Here is a 10,571-nt window from a genome sequence, read left to right as displayed (position 1 = left end):
CAGAGATGTGGTGCTGAGGGCTATGGTTTAGCACCAGGCTTGGCAGAGTTAGAGAATGGTTGGACTTGATGAACTTAAAGGTCTTTTCCAACCCAAATGATGCTGTGATTCTATTTTTTAGATGCTGTGGGATTTTCAGGAGGGACAGACTCCTTAAAAAAGGCAGAGCTGAGCAAGCATTGAATTAAATCCTGTGTGCTCACACTGTTCCAACAGCTGAAACTTTACCAGCCAAAGCTGAAGAGAGCAGGAACCTTCACAGCTCAACCAGGCTGCTGGTGGCCCAGGCTGCTTTAAGTTAGTCTCCTCTGCTGACATCTCTCTTCCACATCAATCCAAGTCCTGAAAAAAAAAAAAAAACCCAAACAAAACAGGTCCTTTCCAGGGGAAAAACTTCTTTTGTTTTCAAGCAGGACAAGATGCTGAAAGACCCCAAGTCAGAGTATTCACCACCCTGTTCCACAAAGCACCTTCAGCCATGGGTGTGAAAATGTTGCTTTAGACTTGGAGCATGGCTCCTTCTGAATTCAGCCTTGTGTTGACCTAAGAACCTAACCCCTGCAGGTGACTGAATGCAGCAGACTCTTTCAATGCAAGATCTGCAGGAAAATGAGATGAATATAAAGGCAGGAACTCCTGCAGCTGTTAAAAACTGAAATATGGTAAAGCTTTGCCTGCTTGCATTCTGCTGTTGCTGCTGGTTGCTGTTGTTAGCAGTGCTCAGTGGATCTAGAAATACAAATTAGTCACCAAGTGGAAAAGGCTGGGGCAAGGGAGTGAAAATTTATCATTCCTAAAAGTCCATCTGTAGAACAGAGCTAAATTTACATGGGATTCTCACAAGAGGGCTTAAAATTCCAAGCTAGTAGCTTTCCCATGGCACTTCATGGAGATAAACTGAATTACTCCACTGGAATTTTTTGTCTTCTGACATTTTTCTGTACCATGTAGTGCACCAGAAGAGAGATTTCCTCTACCCCCAAGAGGGCTGTGGTTCAGGAAAGAGGAGAGCATTATAACAAACAACAAATTATAACCTTAAACAAACATCTAAATAGTTACACTTTGCAGCAAGGGAAACATCCAGACCAAACCAGCTCCAGGATCCTGTCTCCAGCAGCAGACAGCACAAGACACTTCCAAAGGAATTCCAAGAAACTAGAGCTATTATTGCTGAATAACTTCACCATGAGAACAAAAAAAAAAGAAGGCTGCTGTTAACTCCAGCAGGTCACCACACTGTCCAAACCAGATCCAGGTAGCTGCTGCTTGGTTTCTAGTGAGAAGCTGTAAAATAATCTTCCGATGCCCCCAGAAAATTTCACTGCAGACTTCAACTCTGTCATTTACATGCAGTGGGGTAATTAGAGACAGGCAGTCACTCCCAGGCCAAGCTCCCACACTCATCAGCTGAGCCATGCCAGCAGCCTGCATGGCCAGGACTGTTGTAGTCCCAATGCAAAAGCACAGCCCTGCCTCTGCAAGCCTCAAATATCTGCCCAAGTCCAGCTCCACAACACCTGCGTGCAAGCAAATGCAGCCCTGCACTGTCCCTAACCTGCAGGCCTGCTGCCAGGCTCTCAGGCATCACAGCAAAGCCAACACTGATCTGCTGAGGTGCACAGGCTAGTGGAAGAAAGAGCCTCTCCTCTTGTGCCTGTCAGGCCAGGGAGCCAGAGAAAGGCTCAAATCCTTTTGTTCGGCTGCCTCACCAGAGCAGAGCCTGGAAAATGTGTGGCTGGGAGGCAGGAAGCTGTTCCCATTGCACAGAGAGCAAAGAGAACACCTTCTCCCTCCCTTGGTTCCTCTCAACCACAGGCAGAACCTTCCAGGCTGCAATTCCAGGTTGCTTTTCCACCTTTCTGCCTCCCAGCCTTGGCACTGCGGAGATTACTGCCTGCTCCTTGCTGGACTGCTGGGATGGAGCACAGCAGATTGCTGTGGTTGCTGCTGTCATGAATTGGCTATTTCCTGACTGAAAGAAGCCAAGTTCAGGCCAAACCTCCTGAAGTCTCCTAAAGAAAACCACCCACTGGAAGGAGAGAGCAACAGCTTCTCTGGGCTTCACAAGGAGGAAAGGGACAGAGGAGGCTCTTTCACAGATGTCTTTGCCTCCTCACTCTGTTCTGCACAGTCTCCAGTCAGCCCAGAGCTTGGCTGGCCCAAGGAGGTGCTGGCAGGGCAGCTGTGTCAACACTTTGGCCCATCAGGAGCTGAATTTTTAACTAGGTTCTCCATGGAGGCTGACCTGACCACTGTCCTGAGCCTTTCTCCTTCCTCACTCCCACAGCTCTTTTGGGTATTGATTCTCAAAACAAGAAGCATCCCTCAGCTGTCCACCCTGGCCACAAACCCTGGCCAAACAAAGCAACTTCAGCCATGCAAGGGAAAGGAACCTTCCAGCACCCTCACAAGTGGTTTGGCTTCCTGAAGCTCTGCACCTGCCATGCCCAGCACACACCAAGCTAGCAGGGAGAAGAAAGGCTGCCAGGGAGAAGAAAGACTTGGTGACAGGAAATAGATTTTTTTTTTTTTCATCTCTATTTCAGGTATGAAATGCTGGTAGCTCAGGTATGGAAGATGTTTGGTTGGATGGAATCTTAAGAGGGCTTTGATCAGCTGAATGCTTTGCAGCTTGCCTGGCAGAGACTTGGACATGCAGAAAGGAGGAGGTGGCTGCAGCAGGCAGCAGACTGCTCCTGCTGAACTGCTCAGTGTACAGCTGTGTGTCTCTCTGTCCTCCCAGCACTGCTGTCCTCCTAAGAGGTCAGAGAGCTCTGTCTGCAGCTTTTGCCTTGAGGCATCTCTGCAGGTTCCTGTTGTCTGGCATCTTTGGATGGCACTGGATTTAAACACCTCCCTTTTGCTGGAAAGCACTCAGCTGCAGATTCCTGGGATTCATCTCAAAAACCATTAATAAGAACCAGTCACAGAAACAGAGGAATTGCCCAGGAAACCAATACAGATTTATTATTATTTTTTTCCAGACTGATGTCTGAAGCTAATTTTTCCAAGATAAAAGCAAAATAAAAATATGCATTTTGGTGATTTTTTTCCACCACATGAAATCCAAAAAGCTGGGTTCAGTGGGGGAAGGAAAAGCCAAGTGGATTTATCATTTATCAGAGAATGGGTTGAGTTGGAAGGGACCTTGAAGATCATCCAGTTCCAAGCCCCCTGCCATGGGCAGGGACACCTCCCACCAGCCCAGGTTGCTCAAGGCCTCATCCAACCTGGCCTTGAATAATTCCAGGCTTAGAATGTCCACAACTTCTTTGGACAACCTGATCCAGTGCCTCACCACCTTGATGGGGAAGAATTTCTTCCTAAAGCCTAATCTAAATCCAGCTTCTTCCAATTTGAAACCATTACCCCATAGGTGCCACCAAAAACAACCAAACAAATCATCAGAGGCAGATCCTCTGTTCAATATCTGAAGTCCAAAATCTGAAGTCTAATATCTTAAGTTCAAAATCTTAAGACAAATATCTTCAGCCCAGTATCTATCTCAAGTCCAGTACCTTAAGCCCAGTATCTTAAGCCCATTATCCATCTTAACTCCAATACCTCAAGTCCAATATCTCAAGCCCAGTATCCATCTCAAGCCCAAAATCTATCTTAAGTCCAATATCTTAAACTCAAGATCTCAAGCCCAGAATCTCAAGCCCAATATTGACCTTAAGTCCAGTATCTCAAGCCCAATATCTTTGGCATAAATCAAAGTCTATACTATGGGAAATCTTGAAAATCATGTCTATAAAAATATTTTTTAGCTGAAAAAAAGGAGAAATATTTAATTGTCATGCTTGTGTCAAATCAATTATGTCTTTCAAGCTAGACAACCTAAGAACACGTTCTGTGCTTTTTTCTGCTCCCCCATTCATGTTTGCAAGAGGGTTTTTTTATTGGCAGTAGCACACTTGTGTTTATTTGTCCCACACAAGCAGGCTTTATACAGGCAGCTTCTGGGAGGAAAAGTTTGTAGTCTAAACAGAGAGGAGCAGGAGGGAGCCATAGAACACAAAAGGAAATGACTCACCCAAATCCACAGAGCAGAGCAGTGGCAGAGCTAGGAACAGAGCCCAGAGCAGCTGCATGGCAGCCTGGGAGCACCTTGCTGCCCAGACTGTGCTGCCTCTGTCCTCACAGGGAGCCCAGAGAGCCCTGCCTTGGAGTGAAGACTCACTGTGCACAGCAGACTGACAAGGAGGCAGACTGAAGGGCAGGTAGACAAAGCCATTCCTGTCTGTCAGCCCTGGAAAGCTCCAGTGAGACATGAAACTCAGACATCATTTAGACACAACCCTGATTTTTCACTTTGCAACAGCCTGCTGCATCCTTCTTGCTTCTCAGATTTTCCCCAGTGTTCTGATTCCCTAGGGCAAACAAGAAGCTGCCTGCTGCTTCTCTTCAGGAGACCACAGGAAAATTATGGGGGGAGGTGGGGGGGGGGTGTTAATTGTATTTTATTTAAACCATGAAGCACTTCTCTCCAGTCTATTCCAGCAGCCAGCACTGTTTTCAAGGCAGTGAAGGGGAAAAAAAGAGCAAAGGAAAGCAGGTATGAGCTCAAAATCCCTGCATGAACCACGATGTTCCTGGGGGGTTGGAGAAATATGCAAATGCAAATTGGAGTCACCATCAATCACAACTTCAGGAGCTGGCTCTCTTCATCTATATGCATCTGGAAATCTTCCTCTAGGGTGCCCAGCAGCCAGCCAGCAACTGTATGTTGCTAGGAAGCAGGGGGAGGATTTTTGTCAGAGCTCCTGACAAGCCACCACTTGCAACTGAGTGTCCTCAAAGCTTCTGGATCCACACAGAGAAATGACCCCCCCCCCCCCCAGATTAACTTCTGAACATCAACCTCTTGAGACAGGAGAGCATCCAGCTTGTGACACAGGACTGACTCACTCCCACAGGAGCTGTGGTTCTTAGCTTTTGCAGATCCACACCAAAACCACCAAGCTCCCCACTAGGGGACAGATATCCACTGCTGGTCCAGTTTGGCAGATGGTTGACAGCACTGAGATTCGGGAGGAAATGACTGAAGGATCAAGTCACTGCTTTGAACTTTTACTCAGCCAGTGTGTTTGTCAGCAGAGAAGGTGGGACTCAGCTCTCCCTCTCTGGTGGTGTTTTTTTTTTTTTTTCTGGAGTGTAGAAAGTGGATGAGGAACAGCCAGGTAGAATGTCACAGTTGTGAGCTGCTGCCTTCTCTCCTGACAAACACACTGCTGCTGAACTGAAGGCAGCAGCTCACAACTGTGACATTCCACCTGCCTGTCACTCATCCACCTTCTACACTCCAGAAACAAAACACCACCAGAGAGGCAGAGCTGGGTCCCAACTTTTCAGTTCAGCAGCACTCTGTAAAAAAGAGGCCAGCACATTGCACACTTCCTCATCCTGCCTCTCAAGGCAGTTTAGATGGAAGTTGTTCGTCCTAAATCAGAGAATCACAGGTTGCTCATGGAGGTTGTGGCTGCCCCCTCCCTGGAGGTGTTCAAGGCCAGGTTAGATGAAGCCTTGAGCAACCTGGGCTAGTAGAAGGTGTCCCTGCCTATGGCAGGGGTGGTTAGAACTAGATGATCTTTAAGGTCCCTTCCAACCCAAATGATTCTATGAATCTATGATCTATGAACAGCCTCAGGTACAGAAAACATGTCAAGAAGGAGAAAAAAAAACACAAAACAACAAATAAACTCAAAAAAACCCCAGCAAAGCTCTTCTAGAGCTCCCACTGTGAGCTGGAGAGCAGCCCTATGACACCAAATGCAGCAATGGATACTCCTCCCTCAGCATAGTGCAGGAATGTTCAGGTTCCTTTAGCCCTGCTCTCCTTTCTGCTCCCTAGCTCCACTCATAACTAAGAATCACTCAAGGAGATGTTTCACCCCAGGCACAGATATCACAACTTTTCTGCTCCCTTTCTTTTCAGTCCCAGGTTTTTTGCATAAATGACTTGTGAGAGGAAAGTCTTTCCTGTCTGTCCAAGGGCTACAACCCTCTTCCCTTCCCCAAAGGACAGATGATGTTGTCAGAAAGTAGGACACATTTAGCTCTGTCCTCCCTTCCCATGGGCCTACAGCAGGAGCTCTGGCAGATGGCAGGATGCCAGTGCTAACACAGCCCATTCCCTGCACCTCAGAGACAGGGAAATCAGACACAGAGTTCTCTGGAGGGTGCCCAGTCAGACCTCGGGAAAGCAAAAGCAAAGCCCAGCTGCAGCAGCATCTTCTGGGCAGTAACTGAAACAAGAGGAATGGTGAGGGAAGCCAAGTGAAGGGCAGCTAAGCCTTGGTGACCAGTCAGAGATCCTGCCTTCAGGATGTACCTGCTGATTCTGCTGCTGAACAGACTCCAGCTGGCTGCTCCACAATGAGCTTGCTGCTTTGTCAGGAGAGGAAACAGCTCTGACTCAAGAGCACCCAGGGGCTGGAGCTGGTGAGTAACCGTGCTGCTGTTTACACACAGTCAAGCTGCTGACTCTAACTGTTGGAGTCTCTTCTACCATATTTTTTTTCCCTTGGCATGTTCCTCTCTGACTGCTTATCCTTCAAGATTAACCAATTGCTCACTAGCTGGTGATAAAAGCTCATCCAGAAGCACCCTGCCAGAAGCTGTTAATTCCCCTTCAAATAAACCTGACAAATTCCAAGCTCTTAGATTTTTTTTTTTTTTTTTTTACCTGCTGTGCCCTCTCCTTGCTCAGGACTTCACAGCCTGGTCTTAACACCAATCACTTCATGAGTGGTTATGGATTTCTGGAGTTCTCACAGCTGCTGAGAAGAGGCTCCAGGAGGGTTCTGTCCAGACCTAGAGATGCCAAAGGCAATGACACTCTGTCAGCATGAGACCTGCCTGACCAGCACCAGGTCTTGGTCACTGAACAAGGGAAACAATCCATTTCTCACCAAGATTTCAGGGGATTTTTCTACTTGTAGCCACATTTCCTAAGGAAACAAGGCACAGTTACCTGTTCCCACTCTCTGTTCATTCAACCTCCTCCTCCTTCCCATGACTTTGACATGCAGCAGCCAATTTCAGCCACATGTGAGAGGATTTGACAAGTCTCATAGTTCTCACAAGTTTTGTGCCTACCACGAAGGAGGAAAGCTGCACTGGAGGCCATGCAGGGAGCAAGGCTGAAAAATTCAGGGAGCTGACACCAAAGTGAGGTATCAGATGGGCTTCTAAATTCTCTTGACTCACAAAACAACTCATTTCAGTTTTGTTTGTCTGTCTTCTAGGGAAAGGCAAGCATGAAAGGATATTTCCATGGGAAACCCAGCAGGCTGTGTTTGCTTGAAGCTAGCTCAGACACCTACAAGAGCTACAGTTACTGATCTTTTTTTTTTTTTTTTTTTTTTTACTCTCCCTCTCTTTTCCAATTTAAAAATCAGGAGAAAAAAACAAAAAACCAACCAAACAAAAACAAAACCCCAAACCCAACACTTTCCAAAACCATTCCACTTCTGCCAAGGCAATGCTGCAGCTTAAGTAGAGAGTGCTGTTGCTTTTGGAGAGTAAACTGACCAGGCTCAGCCCAAATGAACCCAAACCAGGATGTTTTCACAGTCAGACCAGAAATGCCAACAGCAGAACAGCATGAATGGTGAAAAGAAAAGATGTAAATCTACTTATCCACAGGTGCTGTTTGCAAAAAAAAAAAAAATCAGGCAGCTCAGCTCAGCCTTTCAGCTAGTGTAAACATGCAGGCTTGATTAATTTTGGAATCCCTGGCCTAGGGCTCACACCCACTGAAGTGCACTTGCCTTCCTATTTTGAGAAGGCTCAAGTCAGAGCTACTTGAAGCCAAGGTACATACAGCAGCTTAGCCCAGCTGTAATGTTCTGAACAGCTTTGAAAATGAAAAGTGTGCCCTTGAATCTGGGTATTAGCTCAGCAGGGTAAAAACAGGCATGGTTTCTGCTCAGGAGTTAGGTCCTGGAACAAAGCTGGAAGCGGGGAGATTCAGGCTGGACATAAGGAGGAAGTTCTTCCCCATGAGAGTGGTGAGAGCCTGGAATGGGTTGTCCAGGGAGGTGGTTGAGGCCCCATCCCTGGAGGTGTTTGCAGCCAGGCTGGATGAGGCTCTGGCCAGCCTGATCTGGTGTGAGGTGTCCCTGGGCATGGCAGGGGGGTTGGAACTGGCTGATCCTTGTGGTCCCTTCCAACCCTGCCTGATTCTATGGTTCTACTGGGCAGTAGTAGTGAGGTAACAGAAGGAGCAAGGCCCTATGAACCCCTAAAAGTGTGATTTGTACCCCACATGCTCATAAACACACCCTGGGGTGGGCTAACACCTATTACAACTGGCCCTGGGTTTACTAAAGCAACAGTTCCCACAAGAGAGACACAAAAGAACTCGGGCTGGCAGTGGCAGGGTTATGGCATGCAGAGAAACCCTCCTGTAGCAAAGGAGAAGGCTTCTCCCCCACCCTCGCCTCTGATGTAAAAAAAAAAAAAAAAGAAACCCAAACAAAAACCCCAAACCACACCACACAACCAAACCCCCAAACAGATTAGCTCACAAAACCCAAACAAAGTTCTCCTTTTCCCCTCCCCCCATAAAAACCCCAGCACTACCACAACACAGCCACACTCCAAAGAGCAAGCTTGGGGCAGACTCCCTGTCAGAAGCCATGCAACAGTGACAGGAAGAATGTAAGGAGATAGTTTTAGACTGGAGATCAGGAAGAAATTCTTTGCAGTGAGGGTGGGGAGACCTTGGCACAGGTTACCCAGGGAGGCTGTGGATGCCTCCTCCCTGGAGGTGTTCAAGACCAGGCTGGATGAGGCCTTGAGCAGCCTGGGCTGGTGGGAGGTGTCCCTGCCCATGGCAGGGGGTTGGGACTGGATGAGCTTTAAGGTCCTTCCAACCCAAACCATTCTGTGAACACATCTCTGCCTTTGCTGCTCCAGGGGTGTGCAGCCAGGTGCCCTGAGCCTGCTGGCCTCAGCATGCCCACACACAATGCCTGCTCCTGTGACAGCCCAGCTGGAATCACCACCAACCAACACTTTGTCTGCATCCTTTCAAGGTGACATCAGCCTAACAACAGCTGACTGTTTTGGTGATACCAAGACATTGAATTGTTTTACAGGCTCCCCATGCTTGGGGATTCAGGGATACTCAAACCTCTTGTGTGCCTACAAACAGCTTCAGTTCAGATCAATGGTTTTGGTCCCACTACAACCTGTGCAGCTCCTGCTCTGAATCAGCTTCAGGTCTGGTCTCACAAGCAGGAGCTGGAGGAACCATCATTACATTCCACTCCATTTCCTCTCCACATGACTCTTTCCTGGACAGCCACCAAACTGTCCTTGTCTGTGCCAAGGACAGCATGGGGAGGGGATCCTTGAGCTCAGACTCATTGTCTGCATGACCTCAGGGCTCCCTTAACAGCTAACAGACTCTCCAACACGCTTTGGAAGGCAAGAGCAAGATTCCCAAGGGAAAGGAACATCTTGGACGGACTGCAGGACATTCCCTTTCCCAGTGACAAACTAATTCCATGCAACTCTTTTCTTACAGTCCATTTTCTTTTTTTTGCTACCACAGCCACAGGCACTGAGTGTGCAGGTGGGTTGGTATGCAGGGATTTTGGAGAGGAAGAGCAACTCACAACAAAGCTTTGTGAGGAACAATGTTAGATACTCGTGCTCCCCCTGCAGCTTTTGCCTCTGATTCTTTGGCAGAGAGAATTTAGAGCTGCATCCTACAGAAAAATAAGTGCAGCTTTTGCCTGATTCTCTCTGTCTTAACAGAGTTTAAAACTGCATCCTGTGGCCCAGAGTTAAAGCAAACTGGTCCAACTTTGGTGTGCATCAGCTAACTAGTGCCAGGTAAGACAGAATCTTTGCAGAGTCTGCCACCAAAAAAATCCCTACAGAGCCTGAGACACCCTTTGAGGTGCTTCAGCCAAAGGAAAACAGCCAGGGATGGCTTCCAGACACTGCTGGAAATGACACAGCAGTTCCAGGCTTGTGTAATTATGTCTAATAGATGTAAAAGTAATGAATGCTCTTGCTAGAATAATACTTTGGGCTACTACTACACCTCCAGGCTTGGAGCCTCCACAATTTCTCTGGGCAACCTGTTCCAGTGTCTCACCACCTTCATGGGGCAGAATTTTCTCCTAATGTTTCATCTAAATCCAGCTTCTTCCAGTTTGAAGCCATTACCCCTTGTCCTGTCACTCCAAGTCTTTGTAACAAGTTCCTTTCCAGCTCTCCTGTAGCCCCCTTCAGTTACTGGAAGGCTGCTCTAAGGACTGCTTGGAGTCTTCTCTTCTCCAGACTGAACAGCCCCAAGTGTCCCAGCCTGTCCCCAGCCCTGTGATGCCTACTGTTAACAAATGGTCTGGAAGAAAGGACCATAAATATGTGCTAACCATGTTTCTGCAGGACTTCAGTAAGGTTCCCACAACGCCAACAGTTCTCCAGCAAGATGAATTATGGAATGGATTGGGTTGGAAGGGGCCTTAAAGCTCATCCAGTTCCAACCCTCTGCCGTGGGCAGGGACACCTCCCACCAGCCCAGGCTGCTCAAGGTCTCATCCAGC

The sequence above is a fragment of the Indicator indicator genome, chromosome 32 (genome assembly GCF_027791375.1).
Source record: "Indicator indicator isolate 239-I01 chromosome 32, UM_Iind_1.1, whole genome shotgun sequence".
Taxonomy (NCBI): Eukaryota; Metazoa; Chordata; class Aves; order Piciformes; family Indicatoridae; genus Indicator; species Indicator indicator.
This window is presented reverse-complemented; position numbering follows the sequence as displayed.